We start from the raw sequence: 24,767 nt of genomic DNA, 5'->3' as shown, positions 1-24,767 counted from the left end.
TGGTGGGAGTCGATCCTCGGCTTGAACGTCAAGGCAGTGCAGGGAAAACAGGTTCCTCTGGAATGGACTGACACATCTGGGGGACTCTTGGAATGGTGCCACGACCCTGGAGTTCCTCTCGCCTTTCCTGTGGAGAGCGCCTCCTCTTGAGATGCGATGGGAACGCCGGGAATTCTTTCCCTACGAAACAGGGAAAGGATCACTCATCTCGAGCTAGGAGGCGGAAACGGGGCTCCCCTGGATGTGTGCGGGACCCCACGTGCTTCCTCTCGAGTGGATACGGGTATGTCGCGGAACGGCTTGAGTTGCAGCAAGGGTGTGAAAGACCCTTTGGAAGTTCCAGTGGTTAGACGTGATTAGCCTCGAGTTGCCTCAGCGGAAATGGGCCTCATCTCGCCTGGAGGGCAAAACCTCCTGGATTTTCTCGAGTTGCGGTAGGTGCTCTCGACTTACGATGGGGACCTCAGGGACCCGCTCTGGTGGCCTCAGGAAAGGCCAGTCCCCATGCGAGTTCCTCGGGGGCCTCTCGGCATTCCTCTCCCGTTGATGCCGGGGCCTAAGACCTTGTGTGGGTCGGGGCCGGATCCTGAGGATTCCTCTCCAGTGCTGACATGGATCTTGGGGTACTTCTGGAGTCTCCCCAGCGGAGTCAGTCCTCGTCTCGAATTCGGGCATGCACTTGCGCTTTCCTCCAGAGCGGTAGCAGCAGTGTCACGCAGTCCGCCGCGTGGATCAAAGGATCTATGGTTTTCCCTCGAGTCTTTCCCACGAAGCTTTCCCACGAGGCTTTCCCACAGGGCTGTCCCACGTGCACACGTGGTGGGAGTGGATCCTCGGCTTGAACGTCAAGGCAGTGCAGGGAAAAAAGGTTCCTCTGGAATGGACTGACACATCTGGGGGACTCTTGGAATGGTGGCACGACCCTGGAGTTCCTCTCGCCTTTCCTGTGGAGAGCGCCTCCTCTTGAGATGCGACGGGAACGCCGGGAATTCTTTCCCTACGAAACAGGGAAAGGATCCCTCATCTCGAGCTAGGAGGCGGAAACGGGGCTCCCCTGGATGTGTGCGGGACCCCACGTGCTTCCTCTCGAGTGGAGACGGGTATGTCGGGGAACTTCTTGAGTTGCAGCAAGGGTGTGAAGGACCCTTTGGAAATTCCAGTGGTTAGACGTGATTAGCCTCGAGAAGCCTCAGCGGAAATGGGCCTCATCTCGCCTGGAGGGCAAAACGTCCTGGATTTTCTCGAGTTGCGGCAGGTGCTCTCGACTTACGACGGGGACCTCAGGGACCCGCTCTGGTGGCCTCAGGAAAGGCCAGTCCCCATGCGAGTTCCTCGGGGGCCTCTCGGGATTCCTCTCCCGTCGATGCCGGGGCCTAAGACCTTGTGTGGAGTCGGGGCCGGAACCTGAGGATTCCTCTCCAGTGCTGACATGGATCTTGGGGTACTTCTGGAGTCTCCCCAGGGGAGTCAGTCCTCGTCTCGAATGCGGGCATGCACTTGCGCTTTCCTCCAGAGCGGTAGCAGCAGTGTCACGCAGTCCGCCGCGTGGATCAAAGGATCTATGGTTTTCCCTCGAGTCTTTCCCACGAGGCTTTCCCACGAGGCTTTCCCACAGGGCTGTCCCACGTGCACACGTGGTGGGAGTCGATCCTCGGCTTGAACGTCAAGGCAGTGCAGGGAAAACAGGTTCCTCTGGAATGGACTGACACATCTGGGGGACTCTTGGAATGGTGGCACGACCCTGGAGTTCCTCTCGCCTTTCCTGTGGAGAGCGCCTCCTCTGGAGATGCGACGGGAACGCCGGGAATTCTTTCCCTACGAAACAGGGAAAGGATCCCTCATCTCGAGCTAGGAGGCGGAAACGTGGCTCCCCTGGATGTGTGCGGGACCCCACGTGCTTCCTCTCGAGTGGAGACGGGTATGTCGGGGAACTTCTTGAGTTGCAGCAAGGGTGTGAAGGACCCTTTGGAAGTTCCAGTGGTTAGACGTGATTAGCCTCGAGAAGCCTCAGCGGAAATGGGCCTCATCTCGCCTGGAGGGCAAAACCTCCTGGATTTTCTCGAGTTGCGGCAGGTGCTCTCGACTTACGATGGGGACCTCAGGGACCCGCTCTGGTGGCCTCAGGAAAGGCCAGTCCCCATGCGAGTTCCTCGGGGGCCTCTCGGGATTCCTCTCCCGTCGGTGCCGGGGCCTAAGACCTTGTGTGGAGTCGGGGCCGGAACCTGAGGATTCCTCTCCAGTGCTGACATGGATCTTGGGGTACTTCTGGAGTCTCCCCAGGGGAGTCAGTCCTCGTCTCGAATGCGGACATGCACTTGCACTTTCCTCCAGAGCGGTAGCAGCAGTGTCACGCAGTCCGCCGCGTGGATCAAAGGATCTATGGTTTTCCCTCGAGTCTTTCCCACGAGGCTTTCCCACGAGGCTGTCCCACAGGGCTGTCCCACGTGCACACGTGGTGGGAGTCGATCCTCGGCTTGAACATCAAGGCAGTGCAGGGAAAACAGGTTCCTCTGGAATGGACTGACACATCTGGGGGACTCTTGGAATGGTGGCACGACCCTGGAGTTCCTCTCGCCTTTCCTGTGGAGAGCGCCTCCTCTTGAGATGCGACGGGAACGCCGGGAATTCTTTCCCTACGAAACAGGGAAAGGATCCCTCATCTCGAGCTAGGAGGTGGAAACGGGGCTCCCCTGGATGTGTGCGGGACCCCACGTGCTTCCTCTCGAGTGGAGACGGGTATGTCGGGGAACTTCTTGAGTTGCAGCAAGGGTGTGAAGGACCCTTTGGAAGTTCCAGTGGTTAGACGTGATTAGCCTCGAGAAGCCTCAGCGGAAATGGGCCTCATCTCGCCTGGAGGGCAAAACCTCCTGGATTTTCTCGAGTTGCGGCAGGTGCTCTCGACTTACGACGGGGACCTCAGGGACCCGATCTGGTGGCCTCAGGAAAGGCCAGTCCCCATGCGAGTTCCTCGGGGGCCTCTCGGGATTCCTCTCTCGTCGATGCCGGGGCCTAAGACCTTGTGTGGAATCGGGGCCGGAACCTGAGTATTCCTCTCCAGTGCTGACATGGATCTTGGGGTACTTCTGGAGTCTCCCCAGGGGAGTCAGTCCTCGTCTCGAATGCGGGCATGCACTTGCGCTTTCCTCCAGAGCGGTAGCAGCAGTGTCACGCAGTCCGCCGCGTGGATCAAAGGATCTATGGTTTTCCCTCGAGTCTTTCCCACGAGGCTTTCCCACGAGGCTTTCCCACAGGGCTGTCCCACGTGCACACGTGGTGGGAGTCGATCCTCGGCTTGAACGTCAAGGCAGTGCAGGGAAAACAGGTTCCTCTGGAATGGACTGACACATCTGGGGCACTCTTGGAATGGTGGCACGACCCTGGAGTTCCTCTCGCCTTTCCTGTGGAGAGCGCCTCCTCTTGAGATGCGACGGGAACGCCGGGAATTCTTTCCCTACGAAACAGGGAAAGGATCCCTCATCTCGAGCTAGGAGGTGGAAACGGGGCTCCCCTGGATGTGTGCGGGACCCCACGTGCTTCCTCTCGAGTGGAGACGGGTATGTCGGGGAACTTCTTGAGATGCAGCAAGGGTGTGAAGGACCCTTTGGAAGTTCCAGTGGTTAGACGTGATTAGCCTCGAGAAGCCTCAGCGGAAATGGGCCTCATCTCGCCTGGAGGGCAAAACCTCCTGGATTTTCTCGAGTTGCGGCAGGTGCTCTCGACTTACGACGGGGACCTCAGGGATCCGCTCTGGTGGCCTCAGGAAAGGCCAGTCCCCATGCGAGTTCCTCGGGGGCCTCTCGGGATTCCTCTCCCGTCGATGCCGGGGCCTAATACCTTGTGTGGAGTCGGGGCCGGAACCTGAGGATTCCTCTCCAGTGCTGACATGGATCTTGGGGTACTTCTGGAGTCTCCCCAGGGGAGTCAGTCCTCGTCTCGAATGCGGGCATGCACTTGCGCTTTCCTCCAGAGCGGTAGCAGCAGTGTCACGCAGTCCGCCGCGTGGATCAAAGGATCTATGGTTTTCCCTCGAGTCTTTCCCACGAGGCTTTCCCACGAGGCTTTCCCACAGGGCTGTCCCACGTGCACACGTGGTGGGAGTCGATCCTCGGCTTGAACGTCAAGGCAGTGCAGGGAAAACAGGTTCCTCTGGAATGGACTGACACATCTGGGGGACTCTTGGAATGGTGGCACGACCCTGGAGTTCCTCTCGCCTTTCCTGTGGAGAGCGCCTCCTCTTGAGATGCGACGGGAACGCCGGGAATTCTTTCCCTACGAAACAGGGAAAGGATCCCTCATCTCGAGCTAGGAGGCGGAAACGGGGCTCCCCTGGATGTGTGCGGGACCCCACGTGCTTCCTCTCGAGTGGAGACGGGTATGTCGGGGAATTTCTTGAGTTGCAGCAAGGGTGTGAAGGACCCTTTGGAAGTTCCAGTGGTTAGACGTGATTAGCCTCGAGAAGCCTCAGCGGAAAATGGGCCTCATCTCGCCTGGAGGGCAAAACCTCCTGGATTTTCTGGAGTTGCGGCAGGTGCTCTCGACTTACGACGGGGACCTCAGGGACCCGCTCTGGTGGCCTCAGGAAAGGCCAGTCCCCATGCGAGTTCCTCGGGGGCCTCTCGGCATTCCTCTCCCGTCGATGCCGCGGCCTAAGACCTTGTGTGGAGTCGGGGCCGGAACCTGAGGATTCCTCTCCAGTGCTGACATGGATCTTGGGGTACTTCTGGAGTCTCCCCAGGGGAGTCAGTCCTCGTCTCGAATGCGGGCATGCACTTGCGCTTTACTCCAGAGCGGTAGCAGCAGTGTCACGCAGTCCGCCGCGTGGATCAAAGGATCTATGGTTTTCCCTCGAGTCTTTCCCACGAGGCTTTCCCACGAGGCTTTCCCACAGGGCTGTCCCACGTGCACACGTGGTGGGAGTCGATCCTCGGCTTGAACGTCAAGGCAGTGCAGGGAAAACAGGTTCCTCTGGAATGGACTGTCACATCTGGGGGACTCTTGGAATGGTGGCACGACCCTGGAGTTCCTCTCGCCTTTCCTGTGGAGAGCGCCTCCTCTTGAGATGCGACGGGAACGCCGGGAATTCTTTCCCTACGAAACAGGGAAAGGATCCCTCATCTCGAGCTAGGAGGCGGAAACGGGTCTCCCCTGGATATGTGCGGGACCCCACGTGCTTCCTCTCGAGTGGAGACGGGTATGTCGGGGAACTTCTTGAGATGCAGCAAGGGTCTGAAGGACCCTTTGGAAGTTCCAGTGGTTAGACGTGATTAGCCTCGAGAAGCCTCAGCGGAAATGGGCCTCTTCTCGCCTGGAGGGCAAAACATCCTGGATTTTCTCGAGTTGCGGCAGGTGCTCTCGACTTACGACGGGGACCTCAGGGACCCGCTCTGGTGGCCTCAGGAAAGGCCAGTCCCCATGCGAGTTCCTCGGGGGCCTCTCGGGATTCCTCTCCCGTCGATGCCGGGGCCTAAGACCTTGTGTGGAGTCGGGGCCGGAACCTGAGGATTCCTCTCCAGTGCTGACATGGATCCTGGGGTACTTCTGGAGTCTCCCCAGGGGAGTCAGTCCTCGTCTCGAATGCGGGCATGCACTTGCGCTTTCCTCCAGAGCGGTAGCAGCAGTGTCACGCAGTCCGCCGCGTGGATCAAAGGATCTATGTTTTTCCCTCGAGTCTTTCCCACGAGGCTTTCCCACGAGGCTTTCCCACAGGGCTGTCCCACGTGCACACGTGGTGGGAGTGGATCCTCGGCTTGAACGTCAAGGCAGTGCAGGGAAAACAGGTTCCTCTGGAATGGACTGACACATCTGGGGGACTCTTGGAATGGTGGCACGACCCTGGAGTTCCTCTCGCCTTTCCTGTGGAGAGCGCCTCCTCTTGAGATGCGACGGGAACGCCGGGAATTCTTTCCCTACGAAACAGGGAAAGGATCCCTCATCTCGAGCTAGGAGGCGGAAAAGGGGCTCCCCTGGATGTGTGCGGGACCCCACGTGCTTCCTCTCGAGTGGAGACGGGTATGTCGGGTAACTTCTTGAGTTGCAGCAAGGGTGTGAAGGACCCTTTGGAAGTTCCAGTGGTTAGACGTGATTAGCCTCGAGAAGCCTCAGCGGAAATGGGCCTCATCTCGCCTGGAGGGCAAAACTTCCTGGATTTTCTCGAGTTGCGGCAGGTGCTCTCGACTTACGACGGGGACCTCAGGGACCCGCTCTGGTGGCCTCAGGAAAGGCCAGTCCCCATGCGAGTTCCTCGGGGGCCTCTGGGGATTCCTCTCCCGTCGATGCCGGGGCCTAAGACCTTGTGTGGAGTCGGGGCCGGAACCTGAGGATTCCTCTACAGTGCTGACATGGATCTTGGGGTACTTCTGGAGTCTCCCCAGGGGAGTCAGTCCTCGTCTCGAATGCGGGCATGCACTTGCGCTTTCCTCCAGAGCGGTAGCAGCAGTGTCACGCAGTCCGCCGCGTGGATCAAAGGATCTATGGTTTTCCCTCGAGTCTTTCCCACGAGGCTTTCCCACGAGGCTTTCCCACAGGGCTGTCCCACGTGCACACGTGGTGGGAGTCGATCCTCGGCTTGAACGTCAAGGCAGTGCAGGGAAAACAGGTTCCTCTGGAATGGACTGAAACATCTGGGGGACTCTTGGAATGGTGGCACGACCCTGGAGTTCCTCTCGCCTTTCCTGTGGAGAGCGCCTCCTCTTGAGATGCGACGGGAACGCCGGGTATTCTTTCCCTACGAAACAGGGAAAGGATCCCTCATCTCGAGCTAGGAGGCGGAAACGGGTCTCCCCTGGATGTGTGCGGGACCCACGTGCTTCCTCTCGAGTGGAGACGGGTATGTCGGGGAACTTCTTGAGATGCAGCAAGGGTGTGAAGGACCCTTTGGAAGTTCCAGTGGTTAGACGTGATTAGCCTCGAGAAGCCTCAGCGGAAATGGGCCTCATCTCGCCTGGAGGGCAAAACGTCCTGGATTTTCTCGAGTTGCGGCAGGTGCTCTCGACTTACGACGGGGACCTCAGGGACCCGCTCTGGTGGCCTCAGGAAAGGCCAGTCCCCATGCGAGTTCCTCGGGGGCCTCTCGGGATTCCTCTCCCGTCGATGCCGGGGCCTAAGACCTTGTGTGGAGTCGGGGCCGGAACCTGAGGATTCCTCTCCAGTGCTGACATGGATCTTGGGGTACTTCTGGAGTCTCCCCAGGGGAGTCAGGCCTCGTCTCGAATGCGGGCATGCACTTGCGCTTTCCTCCAGAGCGGTAGCAGCAGTGTAACGCTTCTGCCGCGTGGATCAAAGGATCTATGGTTTTCCCTCGAGTCTTTCCCACGAGGCTTTCCCACGAGGCTTTCCCACAGGGCTGTCCCACGTGCACACGTGGTGGGAGTGGATCCTCGGCTTGAACGTCAAGGCAGTGCAGGGAAAACAGGTTCCTCTGGAATGGACTGACACATCTGGGGGACTCTTGGAATGGTGTCACGACCCTGGAGTTCCTCTCGCCTTTCCTGTGGAGAGCGACTCCTCTTGAGATGCGACGGGAACGCCGGGTATTCTTTCCCTACGAAACAGGGAAAGGATCCCTCATCTCGAGCTAGGAGGCGGAAACGGGGCTCCCCTGGATGTGTGCGGGACCCACGTGCTTCCTCTCGAGTGGAGACGGGTATGTCGGGGAACTTCTTGAGTTGCAGCAAGGGTGTGAAGGACCCTTTGGAAGTTCCAGTGGTTAGACGTGATTAGCCTCGAGAAGCCTCAGCGGAAATGGGCCTCATCTCGCCTGGAGGGCAAAACCTCCTGGATTTTCTCGAGTTGCGGCAGGTGCTCTCGACTTACGATGGGGACCTCAGGGACCCGCTCTGGTGGCCTCAGGAAAGGCCAGTCCCCATGCGAGTTCCTCGGGGGCCTCTCGGGATTCCTCTCCCGTCGATGCCGGGGCCTAAGACCTTGTGTGGAGTCGGGGCCGGAACCTGAGTATTCCTCTCCAGTGCTGACATGGATCTTGGGGTACTTCTGGAGTCTCCCCAGGGGAGTCAGTCCTCGTCTCGAATGCGGGCATGCACTTGCGCTTTCCTCCAGAGCGGTAGCAGCAGTGTCACGCAGTCTGCCGCGTGGATCAAAGGATCTATGGTTTTCCCTAGAGTCTTTCCCACGAGGCTTTCCCCCAGGGCTGTCCCACGTGCACACGTGGTGGGAGTCGATCCTCGGCTTGAACGGCAAGGCAGTGCAGGGAAAACAGGTTCCTCTGGAATGGACTGACACATCTGGGGGACTCTTGGAATGGTGGCATGACCCTGGAGTTCCTCTCGCCTTTCCTGTGGAGAGCGCCTCCTCTTGAGATGCGACGGGAACACCGGGAATTCTTTCCCTACGAAACAGGGAAAGGATCCCTCATCTCGAGCTAGGAGGCGGAAACGGGGCTCCCCTGGATGTGTGCGGGACCCCACGTGCTTCCTCTCGAGTGGAGACGGGTATGTCGGGGAACTTCTTGAGATGCAGCAAGGGTGTGAAGGACCCTTTGGAAGTTCCATTGGTTAGACGTGATTAGCCTCGAGAAGCCTCAGCGGAAATGGGCCTCATCTCGCCTGGAGGGCAAAACCTCCTGGATTTTCTCGAGTTGCGGCAGGTGCTCTCGACTTACGACGGGGACCTCAGGGACCCGCTCTGGTGGCCTCAGGAAAGGCCAGTCCCCATGCGAGTTCCTCGGGGGCCTCTCGGGATTCCTCTCCCGTCGATGCCGGGGCCTAAGACCTTGTGTGGAGTCGGGGCCGGAACCTGAGGATTCCTCTCCAGTGCTGACATGGATCTTGGGGTACTTCTGGAGTCTCCCCAGGGGAGTCAGTCCTCGTCTCGAATGCGGGCATGCACTTGCGCTTTCCTCCAGAGCGGTAGCAGCAGTGTCACGCAGTCCGCCGCGTGGATCAAAGGATCTATGGTTTTCCCTCGAGTCTTTCCCACGAGGCTTTCCCACGAGGCTTTCCCACAGGGCTGTCCCACGTGCACACGTGGTGGGAGTCGATCCTCGGCTTGAACGTCAAGGCAGTGCAGGGAAAACAGGTTCCTCTGGAATGGACGGACACATCTGGGGGACTCTTGAAATGGTGTCACGACCCTGGAGTTCCTCTCGCCTTTCCTGTGGAGAGCGCCTCCTCTTGAGATGCGACGGAAACGCCGGGAATTCTTTCCCTACGAAACAGGGAAAGGATCCCTCATCTCGAGCTAGGAGGCGTAAACGGGGCTCCCCTGGATGTGTGCGGGATACCACGTGCTTCCTATCGAGTGGAGACGGGTATGTCGGGGAACTTCTTGAGTTGCAGCAAGGGTGTGAAGGACCCTTTGGAAGTTCCAGTGGTTAGACGTGATTAGCCTCGAGAAGCCTCAGCGGAAATGGGCCTCATCTCGCCTGGAGGGCAAAACCTCCTGGATTTTCACGAGTTGCCGCAGGTGCTCTCGACTTACGACGGGGACCTCAGGGACCCGCTCTGGTGGCCTCAGGAAAGGCCAGTCCCCATGCGAGTTCCTCGGGGGCGTCTCGGGATTCCTCTCCCGTCGATGCCGGGACCTAAGACCTTGTGTGGAGTCGGGGCCGGAACCTGAGGATTCCTCTCCAGTGCTGACATGGATCTTGGGGTACTTCTGGAGTCTCCCCAGGGGAGTCAGTCCTCGTCTCGAATGCGGGCATGCACTTGCGCTTTCCTCCAGAGCGGTAGCAGCAGTGTAACGCTTCTGCCGCGTGGATCAAAGGATCTATGGTTTTCCCTCGAGTCTTTCCCACGAGGCTTTCCCACAGGGCTGTCCCACGTGCACACGTGGTGGGAGTGGATCCTCGGCTTGAACGTCAAGGCAGTGCAGGGAAAACAGGTTCCTCTGGAATGGACTGACACATCTGGGTGACTCTTGGAATGGTGTCACGACCCTGGAGTTCCTCTCGCCTTTCCTGTGGAGAGCGACACCTCTTGAGATGCGACGGGAACGCCGGGTATTCTTTCCCTACGAAACAGGGAAAGGATCCCTCATCTCGAGCTAGGAGGCGGAAACGGGGCTCCCCTGGATGTGTGCGGGACCCACGTGCTTCCTCTCGAGTGGAGACGGGTATGTCGGGGAACTTCTTGAGTTGCAGCAAGGGTGTGAAGGACCCTTTGGAAGTTCCAGTGGTTAGACGTGATTAGCCTCGAGAAGCCTCAGCGGAAATGGGCCTCATCTCGCCTGGAGGGCAAAACCTCCTGGATTTTCTCGAGTTGCGGCAGGTGCTCTCGACTTACGACGGGGACCTCAGGGACCCGCTCTGGTGGCCTCAGGAAAGGCCAGTCCCCATGCGAGTTCCTCGGGGGCCTCTCGGGATTCCTCTCCCGTCGATGCCGGGGCCTAAGACCTTGTGTGGAGTCGGGGCCGGAACCTGAGGATTCCTCTCCAGTGCTGACATGGATCTTGGGGTACTTCTGGAGTCTCCCCAGGGGAGTCAGTCCTCGTCTCGAATGCGGGCATGCACTTGCGCTTTCCTCCAGAGCGGTAGCAGCAGTGTCACGCAGTCCGCCGCGTGGATCAAAGGATCTATGGTTTTCCCTCGAGTCTTTCCCACGAGGCTTTCCCCCAGGGCTGTCCCACGTGCACACGTGGTGGGAGTCGATCCTCGGCTTGAACGTCAAGGCAGTGCAGGGAAAACAGGTTCCTCTGGAATGGACTGACACATCTGAGGGACTCTTGGAATGGTGGCATGACCCTGGAGTTCCTCTCGCCTTTCCTGTGGAGAGCGCCTCCTCTTGAGATGCGACGGGAACGCCGGGAATTCTTTCCCTACGAAACAGGGAAAGGATCCCTCATCTCGAGCTAGGAGGCGGAAACGGGGCTCCCCTGGATGTGTGCGGGACCCACGTGCTTCCTCTCGAGTGGAGACGGGTATGTCGGGGAACTTCTTGAGTTGCAGCAAGGGTGTGAAGAACCCTTTGGAAGTTCCAGTGGTTAGATGTGATTAGCCTCGAGAAGCCTCATCGGAAATGGGCCTCATCTCGCCTGGAGGGCAAAACGTCCTGGATTTTCTCGAGTTGCGGCAGGTGCTCTCGACTTACGACGGGGACCTCAGGGACCCGCTCTGGTGGCCTCAGGAAAGGCCAGTCCCCATTCGAGTTCCTCGGGGGCCTCTCGGGATTCCTCTCCCGTCGATGCCAGGGCCTAAGACCTTGTGTGGAGTCGGGGTCGGAACCTGAGGATTCCTCTCATGTGCTGACATGGATCTTGGAGTACTTCTGGAGTCTCCCCAGGGGAGTCAGTCGTCGTCTCGAATGCGGGCATGCACTTGCGCTTTCCTCCAGAGCGGTAGCAGCAGTGTCACGCAGTCCGCCGCGTGGATCAAAGGATCTATGGTTTTCCCTCGAGTCTTTCCCACGAGGCTTTCCCACGAGGCTTTCCCACAGGGCTGTCCCACGTGCACACGTGGTGGGAGTCGATCCTCGGCTTGAACGTCAAGGCAGTGCAGGGAAAACAGGTTCCTCTGGAATGGACGGACACATCTGGGGGACTCTTGAAATGGTGTCACGACCCTGGAGTTCCTCTCGCCTTTCCTGTGGAGAGCGCCTCCTCTTGAGATGCGACGGAAACGCCGGGAATTCTTTCCCTACGAAACAGGGAAAGGATCCCTCATCTCGAGCTAGGAGGCGTAAACGGGGCTCCCCTGGATGTGTGCGGGACCCACGTGCTTCCTCTCGAGTGGAGACGGGTATGTCGGGGAACTTCTTGAGTTGCAGCAAGGGTGTGAAGGACCCTTTGGAAGTTCCAGTGGTTAGACGTGATTAGCCTCGAGAAGCCTCAGCGGAAATGGGCCTCATCTCGCCTGGAGGGCAAAACCTCCTTGATTTTCACGAGTTGCCGCAGGTGCTCTCGACTTACGACGGGGACCTCAGGGACCCGCTCTGGTGGCCTCAGGAAAGGCCAGTCCCCATGCGAGTTCCTCGGGGGCCTCTCGGGATTCCTCTCCCGTCGATGCCGGGACCTAAGACCTTGTGTGGAGTCGGGGCCGGAACCTGAGGATTCCTCTCCAGTGCTGACATGGATCTTGGGGTACTTCTGGAGTCTCCCCAGGGGAGTCAGGCCTCGTCTCGAATGCGGGCATGCACTTGCGCTTTCCTCCAGAGCGGTAGCAGCAGTGTAACGCTTCTGCCGCGTGGATCAAAGGATCTATGGTTTTCCCTCGAGTCTTTCCCACGAGGCTTTCCCACGAGGATTTCCCACAGGGCTGTCCCACGTGCACACGTGGTGGGAGTGGATCCTCGGCTTGAACGTCAAGGCAGTGCAGGGAAAACAGGTTCCTCTGGAATGGACTGACACATCTGGGTGACTCTTGGAATGGTGTCACGACCCTGGAGTTCCTCTCGCCTTTCCTGTGGAGAGCGACTCCTCTTGAGATGCGACGGGAACGCCGGGTATTCTTTCCCTACGAAACAGGGAAAGGATCCCTCATCTCGAGCTAGGAGGCGGAAACGGGGCTCCCCTGGATGTGTGCGGGACCCACGTGCTTCCTCTCGAGTGGAGACGGGTATGTCGGGGAACTTCTTGAGTTGCAGCAAGGGTGTGAAGGACCCTTTGGAAGTTCCAGTGGTTAGACGTGATTAGCCTCGAGAAGCCTCAGCGGAAATGGGCCTCATCTCGCCTGGAGGGCAAAACCTCCTGGATTTTCTCGAGTTGCGGCAGGTGCTCTCGACTTACGATGGGGACCTCAGGGACCCGCTCTGGTGGCCTCAGGAAAGGCCAGTCCCCATGCGAGTTCCTCGGGGGCCTCTCGGGATTCCTCTCCCGTCGATGCCGGGGCCTAAGACCTTGTGTGGAGTCGGGGCCGGAACCTGAGTATTCCTCTCCAGTGCTGACATGGATCTTGGGGTACTTCTGGAGTCTCCCCAGGGGAGTCAGTCCTCGTCTCGAATGCGGGCATGCACTTGCGCTTTCCTCCAGAGCGGTAGCAGCAGTGTCACGCAGTCCGCCGCGTGGATCAAAGGATCTATGGTTTTCCCTAGAGTCTTTCCCACGAGGCTTTCCCCCAGGGCTGTCCCACGTGCACACGTGGTGGGAGTCGATCCTCGGCTTGAACGTCAAGGCAGTGCAGGGAAAACAGGTTCCTCTGGAATGGACTGACACATCTGGGGGACTCTTGGAATGGTGGCATGACCCTGGAGTTCCTCTCGCCTTTCCTGTGGAGGGCGCCTCCTCTTGAGATGCGACGGGAACGCCGGGAATTCTCTCCCTACGAAACAGGGAAAGGATCCCTCATCTCGAGCTAGGAGGCGGAAACGGGGCTCCCCTGGATGTGTGCGGGACCCCACGTGCTTCCTCTCGAGTGGAGACGGGTATGTCGGGGAACTTCTTGAGATGCAGCAAGGGTGTGAAGGACCCTTTGGAAGTTCCATTGGTTAGACGTGATTAGCCTCGAGAAGCCTCAGCGGAAATGGGCCTCATCTCGCCTGGAGGGCAAAACCTCCTGGATTTTCTCGAGTTGCGGCAGGTGCTCTCGACTTACGACGGGGACCTCAGGGACCCGCTCTGGTGGCCTCAGGAAAGGCCAGTCCCCATGCGAGTTCCTCGGGGGCCTCTCGGGATTCCTCTCCCGTCGATGCCGGGGCCTAAGACCTTGTGTGGAGTCGGGGCCGGAACCTGAGGATTCCTCTCCAGTGCTGACATGGATCTTGGGGTACTTCTGGAGTCTCCCCAGGGGAGTCAGTCCTCGTCTCGAATGCGGGCATGCACTTGCGCTTTCCTCCAGAGCGGTAGCAGCAGTGTCACGCAGTCCGCCGCGTGGATCAAAGGATCTATGGTTTTCCCTCGAGTCTTTCCCACGAGGCTTTCCCACGAGGCTTTCCCACAGGGCTGTCCCACGTGCACACGTGGTGGGAGTCGATCCTCGGCTTGAACGTCAAGGCAGTGCAGGGAAAACAGGTTCCTCTGGAATGGACGGACACATCTGGGGGACTCTTGAAATGGTGTCACGACCCTGGAGTTCCTCTCGCCTTTCCTGTGGAGAGCGCCTCCTCTTGAGATGCGACGGAAACGCCGGGAATTCTTTCCCTACGAAACAGGGAAAGGATCCCTCATCTCGAGCTAGGAGGCGTAAACGGGGCTCCCCTGGATGTGTGCGGGATACCACGTGCTTCCTATCGAGTGGAGACGGGTATGTCGGGGAACTTCTTGAGTTGCAGCAAGGGTGTGAAGGACCCTTTGGAAGTTCCAGTGGTTAGACGTGATTAGCCTCGAGAAGCCTCAGCGGAAATGGGCCTCATCTCGCCTGGAGGGCAAAACCTCCTGGATTTTCACGAGTTGCCGCAGGTGCTCTCGACTTACAACGGGGACCTCAGGGACCCGCTCTGGTGGCCTCAGGAAAGGCCAGTCCCCATGCGAGTTCCTCGGGGGCCTCTCGGGATTCCTCTCCCGTCGATGCCGGGACCTAAGACCTTGTGTGGAGTCGGGGCCGGAACCTGAGGATTCCTCTCCAGTGCTGACATGGATCTTGGGGTACTTCTGGAGTCTCCCCAGGGGAGTCAGTCCTCGTCTCGAATGCGGGCATGCACTTGCGCTTTCCTCCAGAGCGGTAGCAGCAGTGTAACGCTTCTGCCGCGTGGATCAAAGGATCTATGGTTTTCCCTCGAGTCTTTCCCACGAGGCTTTCCCACAGGGCTGTCCCACGTGCACACGTGGTGGGAGTGGATCCTCGGCTTGAACGTCAAGGCAGTGCAGGGAAAACAGGTTCCTCTGGAATGGACTGACACATCTGGGTGACTCTTGGAATGGTGTCACGACCCTGGAGTTCCTCTCGCCTTTCCTGTGGAGAGCGACACCTCTTGAGATGCGACGGGAACGCCGGGTATTCTTTCCCTACGAAACAGGGAAGGGATCCCTCATCTCGAGCTAGGAGGCGGAAACGGGGCTCCCCTGGATGTGTGCGGGACCCACGTGCTTCCTCTCGAGTGGAGACGGGTATGTCGGGGAACTTCTTGAGTTGCAGCAAGGGTGTGAAGGACCCTTTGGAAGTTCCAGTGGTTAGACGTGATTAGCCTCGAGAAGCCTCAGCGGAAATGGGCCTCATCTCGCCTGGAGGGCAAAACCTCCTGGATTTTCTCGAGTTGCGGCAGGTGCTCTCGACTTACGACGGGGACCTCAGGGACCCGCTCTGGTGGCCTCAGGAAAGGCCAGTCCCCATGCGAGTTCCTCGGGGGCCTCTCGGGATTCCTCTCCCGTCGATGCCGGGGCCTAAGACCTTGTGTGGAGTCGGGGCCGGAACCTGAGGATTCCTCTCCAGTGCTGACATGGATCTTGGGGTACTTCTGGAGTCTCCCCAGGGGAGTCAGTCCTCGTCTCGAATGCGGGCATGCACTTGCGCTTTCCTCCAGAGCGGTAGCAGCAGTGTCACGCAGTCCGACGCGTGGATCAAAGGATCTATGGTTTTCCCTCGAGTCTTTCCCACGAGGCTTTCCCCAGGGCTGTCCCACGTGCACACGTGGTGGGAGTGGATCCTCGGCTTGAACGTCAAGGCAGTGCAGGGAAAACAGGTTCCTCTGGAATGGACTGACACATCTGGGTGACTCTTGGAATGGTGTCACGACCCTGGAGTTCCTCTCGCCTTTCCTGTGGAGAGCGACACCTCTTGAGATGCGACGGGAACGCCGGGTATTCTTTCCCTACGAAACAGGGAAAGGATCCCTCATCTCGAGCTAGGAGGCGGAAACGGGGCTCCCCTGGATGTGTGCGGGACCCACGTGCTTCCTCTCGAGTGGAGACGGGTATGTCGGGGAACTTCTTGAGTTGCAGCAAGGGTGTGAAGGACCCTTTGGAAGTTCCAGTGGTTAGACGTGATTAGCCTCGAGAAGCCTCAGCGGAAATGGGCCTCATCTCGCCTGGAGGGCAAAACCTCCTGGATTTTCTCGAGTTGCGGCAGGTGCTCTCGACTTACGACGGGGACCTCAGGGACCCGCTCTGGTGGCCTCAGGAAAGGCCAGTCCCCGTGCGAGTTCCTCGGGGGCCTCTCGGGATTCCTCTCCCGTCGATGCCGGGGCCTAAGACCTTGTGTGGAGTCGGGGCCGGAACCTGAGGATTCCTCTCCAGTGCTGACATGGATCTTGGGGTACTTCTGGAGTCTCCCCAGGGGAGTCAGTCCTCGTCTCGAATGCGGGCATGCACTTGCGCTTTCCTCCAGAGCGGTAGCAGCAGTGTCACGCAGTCCGCCGCGTGGATCAAAGGATCTATGGTTTTCCCTCGAGTCTTTCCCACGAGGCTTTCCCACGAGGCTTTCCCACAGGGCTGTCCCACGTGCACACGTGGTGGGAGTGGATCCTCGGCTTGAACGTCAAGGCAGTGCAGGGAAAACAGGTTCCTCTGGAATGGACTGACACATCTGGGTGACTCTTGGAATGGTGTCACGACCCTGGAGTTCCTCTCGCCTTTCCTGTGGAGAGCGCCTCCTCTTGAGATGCGACGGGAACGCCGGGAATTCTTTCCCTACGAAACAGGGAAAGGATCCCTCATCTCGAGCTAGGAGGCGGAAACGGGGCTCCCCTGGATGTGTGCGGGACCCACGTGCTTCGTCTCGAGTGGAGTCGTGTATGTCGGGGAACTTCTTGAGTTGCAGCAAGGGTGTGAAGGACCCTTTGGAAGTTCCAGTGGTTAGACGTGAATAGCCTCGAGAAGCCTCAGCCGAAATGGGCCTCATCTCGCCTCGAGGGCAAAACCTCCTGGATTTTCTCGAGTTGCGGCAGGTGCTCTCGACTTATGACGGAGACCTCAGGGACCTGCTCTGGTGGCCTCAGGAAAGGCCAGTCCCCATGCGAGTTCCTCGGGGGCCTCTCGGGATTCCTCTCCCGTCGATGCCGGGGCCTAAGACCTTGTGTGGAGTCGGGGCCGGAACCTGAGGATTCCTCTCCAGTGCTGACATGGATCTTCGGGTAATTCTGGAGTCTCCCCAGGGGAGTCAGTCCTCGTCTCGAATGCGGGCATGCACTTGCGCTTTCCTCCAGAGCGGTAGCAGCAGTGTCACGCAGTCCGCCGCGTGGATCAAAGGATCTATGGTTTTCCCTCGAGTCTTTCCCACGAGGCTTTCCCACGAGGCTTTCCCACAGGGCTGTCCCACGTGCACACGTGGTGGGAGTCGATCCTCGGCTTGAACGTCAAGGCAGTGCAGGGAAAACAGGTTCCTCTGGAATGGACTGACACATCTGGGGGACTCTTGGAATGGTGGCACGACCCTGGAGTTCCTCTCGCCTTTCCTGTGGAGAGCGCCTCCTCTTGAGATGCGACGGGAACGCCGGGAATTCTTTCCCTACGAAACAGGGAAAGGATCCCTCATCTCGAGCTAGGAGGCGGAAACGGGGCTCCCCTGGATGTGTGCGGGACCCCACGTGCTTCCTCTCGAGTGGAGACGGGTATGTCGGGGAACTTCTTGAGATGCAGCAAGGGTGTGAAGGACCCTTTGGAAGTTCCATTGGTTAGACGTGATTAGCCTCGAGAAGCCTCAGCGGAAATGGGCCTCATCTCGCCTGGAGGGCAAAACCTCCTGGATTTTCTCGAGTTGCGGCAGGTGCTCTCGACTTACGACGGGGACCTCAGGGACCCGGTCTGGTGGCCTCAGGAAAGGCCAGTCCCCATGCGAGTTCCTCGGGGGCCTCTCGGGATTCCTCTCCCGTCGATGCCGGGGCCTAAGACCTTGTGTGGAGTCGGGGCCGGAACCTGAGGATTCCTCTCCAGTGCTGACATGGATCTTGGGGTACTTCTGGAGTCTCCCCAGGGGAGTCAGTCCTCGTCTCGAATGCGGGCATGCACTTGCGCTTTCCTCCAGAGCGGTAGCAGCAGTGTCACGCAGTCCGCCGCGTGGATCAAAGGATCTATGGTTTTCCCTCGAGTCTTTCCCACGAGGCTTTCCCACGAGGCTTTCCCACAGGGCTGTCCCACGTGCACACGTGGTGGGAGTCGATCCTCGGCTTGAACGTCAAGGCAGTGCAGGGAAAACAGGTTCCTCTGGAATGGACTGACACATCTGGGGGACTCTTGGAATTGTGGCACGACCCTGGAGTTCCTCTCGCCTTTCCTGTGGAGAGCGCCTCCTCTTGAGATGCGACGGGAACGCCGGGAATTCTTTCCCTACGAAACAGGGAAAGGATCCCTCATCTCGAGCTAGGAGGCGGAAACGGGGCTCCCCTGGATGTGTGCGGGACCCCACGTGCTTCCTCTCGAGTGGAGACGGGTATGTCGGGGAACTTCTTGAGTTGCAGCAAGGGTGTGAAGGACCCTTTGGAAGTTCCAGTGGTTACACGTGATTAGCCTCGAGAAGCCTCAGCGGAAATGGGCCTCATCTCGCCTGGAGGGCAAAACCTCCTGGATTTTCTCGAGTTGCGGCAGGTGCTCTCGACTTACGACGGGGACCTCAGGGACCCGCTCTGGTGGCCTCAGGAAAGGCCAGTCCCCATGCGAGTTCCTCGGGGGCCTCTCGGGATTCCTCTCCCGTCGATGCCGGGGCCTAAGACCTTGTGTGGAGTCGGGGCCGGAACCTGAGGATTCCTCTCCAGTGCTGACATGGATCTTGGGGTACTTCTGGAGTCTCCCCAGGGGAGTCAGTCCTCGTCTCGAATGCGGGCATGCACTTGCGCTTTCCTCCAGAGCGGTAGCAGCAGTGTCACGCAGTCCGCCGCGTGGATCAAAGGATCTATGGTTTTCCCTCGAGTCTTTCCCACGAGGCTTTCCCACGAGGCTTTCCCACAGGGCTGTCCCACGTGCACACGTGGTGGGAGTGGATCCTCGGCTTGAACGTCAAGGCAGTGCAGGGAAAACAGGTTCCTCTGGAATGGACTGACACATCTGGGGGACTCTTGGAATGGTGGCACGACTCTGGAGTTCCTCTCGCCTTTCCTGTGGAGAGAGCCTCCTCTTGAGATGCGACGGGAACGCCGGGAATTCTTTCCCTACGAAACAGGGAAAGGATCCCTCATCTCGAGCTAGGAGGCGGAAACGGGGCTCCCCTGGATGTGTGCGGGACCCCACGTGCTTCCTCTCGAGTGGAGACGTGTATGTCGGGGAACTTCTTGAGTTGCAGCAAGGGGGGGAAGGACCCTTTGGAAGTTCCAGTGGTTAGACGTGATTAGCCTCGAGAAGCCTCATCGGAAATGGGCCTCATCTCGCCTGGAGGGCAAAACGTCCTGGATTTTCTCGAGTTGCGGCAGGTGCTCTCGACTTACGACGGGGACCTCAGGGACCCGCTCTGGTGGCCTCAGGAAAGGCCAGTCCCCATTCGAGTTCCTCGGGGGCCTCTCGGGATTCCTCTCCCGTCGATGCCAGGGCCTAAGACCTTGTGTGGAGTCGGGGTCGGAACCTGAGGATTCCTCTCATGTGCTGACATGGATCTTGGAGTATTTCTGGAGTCTCCCCAGGGGAGTCAGTCGTCGTCTCGAATGCGGGCATGCACTTGCGCTTTCCTCCAGAGCGGTAGCAGCAGTGTCACGCAGTCCGCCGCGTGGATCAAAGGATCTATGGTTTTCCCTCGAGTCTTTCCCACGAGGCTTTCCCACGAGGCTTTCCCACAGGGCTGTCCCACGTGCACACGTGGTGGGAGTCGATCTTCGGCTTGAACGTCAAGGCAGTGCAGGGAAAACAGGTTCCTCTGGAATGGACGGACACATCTGGGGGACTCTTGAAATGGTGTCACGACCCTGGAGTTCCTCTCACCTTTCCTGTGGAGAGCGCCTCCTCTTGAGATGCGACGGAAACGCCGGGAATTCTTTCCCTACGAAACAGGGAAAGGATCCCTCATCTCGAGCTAGGAGGCGTAAACGGGGCTCCCCTGGATGTGTGCGGGACCCACGTGCTTCCTCTCGAGTGGAGACGGGTATGTCGGGGAACTTCTTGAGTTGCAGCAAGGGTGTGAAGGACCCTTTGGAAGTTCCAGTGGTTAGACGTGATTAGCCTCGAGAAGCCTCAGCGGAAATGGGCCTCATCTCGCCTGGAGGGCAAAACCTCCTTGATTTTCACGAGTTGCCGCAGGTGCTCTCGACTTACGACGGGGACCTCAGGGACCCGCTCTGGTGGCCTCAGGAAAGGCCAGTCCCCATGCGAGTTCCTCGGGGGCGTCTCGGGATTCCTCTCCCGTCGATGCCGGGACCAAAGACCTTGTGTGGAGTCGGGGCCGGAACCTGAGGATTCCTCTCCAGTGCTGACATGGATCTTGGGGTACTTCTGGAGTCTCCCCAGGGGAGTCAGGCCTCGTCTCGAATGCGGGCATGCACTTGCGCTTTCCTCCAGAGCGGTAGCAGCAGTGTAACGCTTCTGCCGCGTGGATCAAAGGATCTATGGTTTTCCCTCGAGTCTTTCCCACGAGGCTTTCCCACGAGGCTTTCCCACAGGGCTGTCCCACGTGCACACGTGGTGGGAGTGGATCCTCGGCTTGAACGTCAAGGCAGTGCAGGGAAAACAGGTTCCTCTGGAATGGACTGACACATCTGGGTGACTCTTGGAATGGTGTCACGACCCTGGAGTTCCTCTCGTCTTTCCTGTGGAGAGCGACTCCTCTTGAGATGCGACGGGAACGCCGGGTATTCTTTCCCTACGAAACAGGGAAAGGATCCCTCATCTCGAGCTAGGAGGCGGAAACGGGGCTCCCCTGGATGTGTGCGGGACCCACGTGCTTCCTCTCGAGTGGAGACGGGTATGTCGGGGAACTTCTTGAGTTGCAGCAAGGGTGTGAAGGACCCTTTGGAAGTTCCAGTGGTTAGACGTGATTAGCCTCGAGAAGCCTCAGCGGAAATGGGCCTCATCTCGCCTGGAGGGCAAAACCTCCTGGATTTTCTCGAGTTGCGGCAGGTGCTCTCGACTTACGATGGGGACCTCAGGGACCCGCTCTGGTGGCCTCAGGAAAGGCCAGTCCCCATGCGAGTTCCTCGGGGGCCTCTCGGGATTCCTCTCCCGTCGATGCCGGGGCCTAAGACCTTGTGTGGAGTCGGGGCCGGAACCTGAGTATTCCTCTCCAGTGCTGACATGGATCTTGGGGTACTTCTGGAGTCTCCCCAGGGGAGTCAGTCCTCGTCTCGAATGCGGGCATGCACTTGCGCTTTCCTCCAGAGCGGTAGCAGCAGTGTCACGCAGTCTGCCGCGTGGATCAAAGGATCTATGGTTTTCCCTAGAGTCTTTCCCACGAGGCTTTCCCCCAGGGCTGTCCCACGTGCACACGTGGTGGGAGTCGATCCTCGGCTTGAACGGCAAGGCAGTGCAGGGAAAACAGGTTCCTCTGGAATGGACTGACACATCTGGGGGACTCTTGGAATGGTGGCATGACCCTGGAGTTCCTCTCGCCTTTCCTGTGGAGAGCGCCTCCTCTTGAGATGCGACGGGAACGCCGGGAATTCTTTCCCTACGAAACAGGGAAAGGATCCCTCATCTCGAGCTAGGAGGCGGAAACGGGGCTCCCCTGGATGTGTGCGGGACCCCACGTGCTTCCTCTCGAGTGGAGACGGGTATGTCGGGGAACTTCTTGAGATGCAGCAAGGGTGTGAAGGACCCTTTGGAAGTTCCATTGGTTAGACGTGATTAGCCTCGAGAAGCCTCAGCGGAAATGGGCCTCATCTCGCCTGGAGGGCAAAACCTCCTGGATTTTCTCGAGTTGCGGCAGGTGCTCTCGACTTACGACGGGGACCTCAGGGACCCGCTCTGGTGGCCTCAGGAAAGGCCAGTCCCCATGCGAGTTCCTCGGGGGCCTCTCGGGATTCCTCTCCCGTCGATGCCGGGGCCTAAGACCTTGTGTGGAGTCGGGGCCGGAACCTGAGGATTCCTCTCCAGTGCTGACATGGATCTTGGGGTACTTCTGGAGTCTCCCCAGGGGAGTCAGTCCTCGTCTCGAATGCGGGCATGCACTTGCGCTTTCCTCCAGAGCGGTAGCAGCAGTGTCACGCAGTCCGCCGCGTGGATCAAAGGATCTATGGTTTTCCCTCGAGTCTTTCCCACGAGGCTTTCCCACGAGGCTTTCCCACAGGGCTGTCCCACGTGCACACGTGGTGGGAGTCGATCCTCGGCTTGAACGTCAAGGCAGTGCAGGGAAAACAGGTTCCTCTGGAATGGACGGACACATCTGGGGGACTCTTGAAATGGTGTCACGACCCTGGAGTTCCTCTCGCCTTTCCTGTGGAGAGCGCCTCCTCTTGAGATGCGACGGAAACGCCGGGAATTCTTTCCCTACGAAACAGGGAAAGGATCCCTCATCTCGAGCTAGGAGGCGTAAACGGGGCTCCCCTGGATGTGTGCGGGATACCACGTGCTTCCTATCGAGTGGAGACGGGTATGTCGGGGAACTTCTTGAGTTGCAGCAAGGGTGTGAAGGACCCTTTGGAAGTTCCAGTGGTTAGACGTGATTAGCCTCGAGAAGCCTCAGCGGAAATGGGCCTCATCTCGCCTGGAGGGCAAAACCTCCTGGATTTTCACGAGTTGCCGCAGGTGCTCTCGACTTACGACGGGGACCTCAGGGACCCGCTCTGGTGGCCTCAGGAAAGGCCAGTCCCCATGCGAGTTCCTCGGGGGCCTCTCGGGATTCCTCTCCCGTCGATGCCGGGACCTAAGACCTTGTGTGGAGTCGGGGCCGGAACCTGAGGATTCCTCTCCAGTGCTGACATGGATCTTGGGGTACTTCTGGAGTCTCCCCAGGGGAGTCAGTCCTCGTCTCGAATGCGGGCATGCACTTGCGCTTTCCTCCAGAGCGGTAGCAGCAGTGTAACGCTTCTGCCGCGTGGATCAAAGGATCTATGGTTTTCCCTCGAGTCTTTCCCACGAGGCTTTCCCACAGGGCTGTCCCACGTGCACACGTGGTGGGAGTGGATCCTCGGCTTGAACGTCAAGGCAGTGCAGGGAAAACAGGTTCCTCTGGAATGGACTGACACATCTGGGTGACTCTTGGAATGGTGTCACGACCCTGGAGTTCCTCTCGCCTTTCCTGTGGAGAGCGACACCTCTTGAGATGCGACGGGAACGCCGGGTATTCTTTCCCTACGAAACAGGGAAAGGATCCCTCATCTCGAGCTAGGAGGCGGAAACGGGGCTCCCCTGGATGTGTGCGGGACCCACGTGCTTCCTCTCGAGTGGAGACGGGTATGTCGGGGAACTTCTTGAGTTGCAGCAAGGGTGTGAAGGACCCTTTGGAAGTTCCAGTGGTTAGACGTGATTAGCCTCGAGAAGCCTCAGCGGAAATGGGCCTCATCTCGCCTGGAGGGCAAAACCTCCTGGATTTTCTCGAGTTGCGGCAGGTGCTCTCGACTTACGACGGGGACCTCAGGGACCCGCTCTGGTGGCCTCAGGAAAGGCCAGTCCCCATGCGAGTTCCTCGGGGGCCTCTCGGGATTCCTCTCCCGTCGATGCCGGGGCCTAAGACCTTGTGTGGAGTCGGGGCCGGAACCTGAGGATTCCTCTCCAGTGCTGACATGGATCTTGGGGTACTTCTGGAGTCTCCCCAGGGGAGTCAGTCCTCGTCTCGAATGCGGGCATGCACTTGCGCTTTCCTCCAGAGCGGTAGCAGCAGTGTAACGCTTCTGCCGCGTGGATCAAAGGATCTATGGTTTTCCCTCGAGTCTTTCCCACGAGGCTTTCCCACAGGGCTGTCCCACGTGCACACGTGGTGGGAGTGGATCCTCGGCTTGAACGTCAAGGCAGTGCAGGGAAAACAGGTTCCTCTGGAATGGACTGACACATCTGGGTGACTCTTGGAATGGTGTCACGACCCTGGAGTTCCTCTTGCCTTTCCTGTGGAGAGCGACACCTCTTGAGATGCGACGGGAACGCCGGGTATTCTTTCCCTACGAAACAGGGAAAGGATCCCTCATCTCGAGCTAGGAGGCGGAAACGGGGCTCCCCTGGATGTGTGCGGGACCCACGTGCTTCCTCTCGAGTGGAGACGGGTATGTCGGGGAACTTCTTGAGTTGCAGCAAGGGTGTGAAGGACCCTTTGGAAGTTCCAGTGGTTAGACGTGATTAGCCTCGAGAAGCCTCAGCGGAAATGGGCCTCATCTCGCCTGGAGGGCAAAACCTCCTGGATTTTCTCGAGTTGCGGCAGGTGCTCTCGACTTACGACGGGGACCTCAGGGACCCGCTCTGGTGGCCTCAGGAAAGGCCAGTCCCCATGCGAGTTCCTCGGGGGCCTCTCGGGATTCCTCTCCCGTCGATGCCGGGGCCTAAGACCTTGTGTGGAGTCGGGGCCGGAACCTGAGGATTCCTCTCCAGTGCTGACATGGATCTTGGGGTACTTCTGGAGTCTCCCCAGGGGAGTCAGTCCTCGTCTCGAATGCGGGCATGCACTTGCGCTTTCCTCCAGAGCGGTAGCAGCAGTGTCACGCAGTCCGCCGCGTGGATCAAAGGATCTATGGTTTTCCCTCGAGTCTTTCCCACGAGGCTTTCCCCCAGGGCTGTCCCACGTGCACACGTGGTGGGAGTCGATCCTCGGCTTGAACGTCAAGGCAGTGCAGGGAAAACAGGTTCCTCTGGAATGGACTGACACATCTGAGGGACTCTTGGAATGGTGGCATGACCCTGGAGTTCCTCTCGCCTTTCCTGTGGAGAGCGCCTCCTCTTGAGATGCGACGGGAACGCCGGGAATTCTTTCCCTACGAAACAGGGAAAGGATCCCTCATCTCGAGCTAGGAGGCGGAAACGGGGCTCCCCTGGATGTGTGCGGGACCCACGTGCTTCCTCTCGAGTGGAGACGGGTATGTCGGGGAACTTCTTGAGTTGCAGCAAGGGTGTGAAGAACCCTTTGGAAGTTCCAGTGGTTAGATGTGATTAGCCTCGAGAAGCCTCATCGG

Source organism: Ovis canadensis, chromosome 18, assembly GCF_042477335.2.
Source record: "Ovis canadensis isolate MfBH-ARS-UI-01 breed Bighorn chromosome 18, ARS-UI_OviCan_v2, whole genome shotgun sequence".
Taxonomy (NCBI): Eukaryota; Metazoa; Chordata; class Mammalia; order Artiodactyla; family Bovidae; genus Ovis; species Ovis canadensis.
Note: the sequence above shows the minus strand (reverse complement) of the source record.